At 35.5% G+C, this 3301-nt stretch overlaps 1 long non-coding RNA gene across 1 annotated transcript; it reads right to left on the bottom strand.

The window, feature by feature from the left end:
- Positions 1-576: 576 nt before the first annotated feature.
- LOC136805126 (uncharacterized) lies at positions 577-1780 on the bottom strand. The gene is made up of 3 exons (XR_010846342.1): positions 1612-1780; positions 1056-1255; positions 577-701 (listed from the first exon to the last, which is right to left on the bottom strand). It is a non-coding gene; the product is annotated as an uncharacterized lncRNA (long non-coding RNA).
- Positions 1781-3301: the final 1521 nt, after the last annotated feature.

The following is a 3301-nucleotide window of genomic DNA, read 5'->3' as shown; positions in this document are numbered from 1 at the left end:
TACCCGTCCATCATTTTTTCTCTACTGATGGACATCAGTATAATTTTTCGTCAGCGCTATCAGAATCATAAAAAAGGTGAACTAAGGGACTGGGTTTGACTTTGGTTAGTGTTACCCTTCCATCATTGATTTTCTGCTAATGGACATCAGTATAATCGTTCGTGAGCGCTATCAGAATCATAAGAAGGCGAACTAAGGGACTGGGTTCGACTTTGGTAAGTGTTACCCTTCCATCATTTTATTTTCTGCTAATGGACATCAGCATAATTTTTCGTCAGCACTATCAGAATCATAAAAAAGGTGAACTAAGGGACTGGGTTTGACTTTGGTTAGTGTTACCCTTCCATCATTGATTTTCTGCTAATAGACATCAGTATAATCTTTCGTGAGCGCTATCAGAATCATAAGAAGGCGAACTAAGGGACTGGGTTTGACTTTGGTAAGTGTTACCCTTCCATCATTTTATTTTCTGCTAATGGACATCAGTTTAATCGTTCGCGAGCGCTATCGGAATCATAAAAAAGGCGAACTAAGGGGCTTTGGTTTGACTTTGGTAAGTGTTAGCAATCTTACCTTTTTACCAATCAATCCAACTCCAACTTTACTCGATCCAGCAGAAGGATTTGAAAATCCGATCGTTAAAACTTGATCGTTGATTCGATATTGAACGTACCCTGAACATCCAGCCAACGCCTAATCCCCTAAAATACATAATTTGAAGGAGACTGTAAATTGCTAAGATCGACCGAATATTGACTTCGAGTTTTGTTAGCTATCAACTCTTAATGTCGCACAACCTCGTTTCCATGCCCAATTTTTTTTTGATTAATGAGGAGATAAGCCATGAACTTTTATCAGGCAATATTCTAAACTTATGTAATATTTGAAATGTTTATAATGTCTCACGGCCCAGACCAACTGGTGTAGTTTAAAAATCAGCTTGACTTTAGAGTACCTGGTTGATATGAGTAAACATGGCTGAGCACAATTGCAAATTGCAGGATGCCCCCTGGTTTTATTTTTATTAAAACGGATTATAAATATTCAACACATACTTTCATAGCAGGCTATGGTTTCTTGATCGCCATCTTCGATGCGTTCAGGCCAATGAAATCCATCAGCCACGCGTCCTGAATCAAACCATTCGCCGTGGTATCTCAAAATGCTTCCTGTATTGTTAGTGATCTTCAACTTGATATTGTGTCCCTTCACCATCTTGCTAATTTTGACGTGTGTTTCTTTTCAGGTATTTTTGCTGAAATTCCAACAAAGCTTATTTCAACAAAGGTATACAGGGCATAAATTTTCGAAATCGAGCCGATAGTTTTTCCGTTTATCAGCTATTTTCCCTTCAACGGTAGGAAGTAGTGATTTTATACATTGCTCTTTAAAATCCGGAGGATTCAGATTCAAGATCAGGTTCAGATCAATTCAGCTTTTGAAAGCTGAAAATAGGTCCAAATAAGTAGGGTAGGGTCTGAGAATTTTTCGAAAAATAATAACCGTGGGGAGACGTTTTTTCGGGACCTCAGAGTATCGACGGATGCAACTCTTATTGCTGAAGCAATTTTTTTGAGATTTTAGAAATAAAACGATTTAACGATTACATACCTTTTTTCAAAACAATGTTCAATTTGATGATAATTCCGATTCACTCGTTGCTTTTTTGAGCGAATTTCACGATTAAATTGACAAAAAATTATAAAAGGTACTTTCACTTTTCTTTCGAAGATAGCTGACACTCTATGATGTTCAACTCGCGATGAAAAAGGGAGGTGGATATTGAAATACACATTTATAAGGTTCAGAACAAAAGCAGATTACAACAATGACATTTCCATGTTTGGTAAAAGTAATAACTCCAGTTTTACTTGTCTTTTGTGAATAGTTAGGAGAATTTATTTTGATCAAATTCTAGTATTACAAGTATACTTCCTGTTGATACTTGTTTATGCGACGTTTCGACTTTCCAAGAAAACTCAATTAAATAAGCATTAACAAGAAATATCTCATAATGTAAGCCATCATTAATTTCGCCTTAGCGAAAGTATTACAATCAGCATTCTGCGGCGGCGGCGGTGAGGAAAAAAATAGAACACAAAAGTACTTGATACGGTGGACGAACTCACTAAAATGAATTTACAAATTACACGCTCGTATAACTACGGACGATTTTCGCAGGTTTTCTTTGGATTACGTCATATATCTTTGTGTCTTTAGCTTCACAATTATGATTTTATCCGCTTTATTATCTTATTGGTATCTTATTAGCACATTTATAAGAATCAAATCAATGACTCTTGATAGACGGCGGTAATTAGTTCTCACAAAGTAAACAATCCGCAGACCTAGACGGGGGTTCGGTTATTATCAGTTAGGGTTGGGGTTAGGCTGCTGGCATCCACTAACGGATTCGTGCTCCTTATAGAGGATGCTTAATAAGCTATATTTCCTTTGTCCAGAGATTTGCCGCCTTTAGCCGATATACGGCTAAAGACATTTTTAGCTGGCGAGTGTCTACAAATATAACATTACGTAATGTTTAAATTTTCTGTGAGGCACTAAATCATAGATTGGAAATATATTTGGATTTCGAAAAAAAAGTAGGCGGAAGGAAGTTTGCTTGTTTTTCTTCCTTCTTTCTTGGGGGGCTTTCTTGTTTAATGTGGAGATTTTGTAAAAATTGAGAAATTAGATTTATTGAATTTAAGTGCCCTGATGTATCTTCTGTGTGCACCAACAAAATTTTGCTTCATAAAACTACATTTTGATGTTTGAATTTGGACTTGTATGAGTGAATAATTTTAAACCACACTTGATTCGTTGATCACTTTGACTCCAGATAATTGTTTTGTCAGTTCTACAGATATGTTACAGATTATTTCAAGGTATTCTAGTTATGTATTTTCTGTTGTTCTATCTCTGTCGTATTTGATGACTATTTGTTGATCAAGAAATCAGTAATGTACCATATTTAGGGTTAAATTTTATTGGCTTGTCGTTAATACTCACTTCTCAGTGCATTTTAAACATTAATGATATGCCCTTGATAATACACTTGCATTATAAAATTATTGTAAAGGAAAAATCAACACTAAGAAATTTAAACAAGCACGAAATGGCTGGCATGGCTGGGCTGAAAGAACTAAAAAATTAAAGAGGTGCCTCGAAATGCCTTCACAATATTTCAGTGAAATCATTTTAGAAATCAATTAAAAAGTACATCAAGATAATACTGTGAAAATTTCAAGCCAGCAGCTTCAAAATTTATCATTTAAACTGACAGGAAAGTTGTTATCCT

This window comes from Clytia hemisphaerica, unplaced genomic scaffold (assembly GCF_902728285.1).
Source record: "Clytia hemisphaerica strain Z4C2 unplaced genomic scaffold, Clytia hemisphaerica genome assembly, whole genome shotgun sequence".
NCBI lineage: Eukaryota > Metazoa > Cnidaria > Hydrozoa > Leptothecata > Clytiidae > Clytia > Clytia hemisphaerica.
The sequence above is the reverse complement of the archived record's forward strand: the minus strand, read 5'-3'. Positions and strand labels throughout refer to the sequence as shown.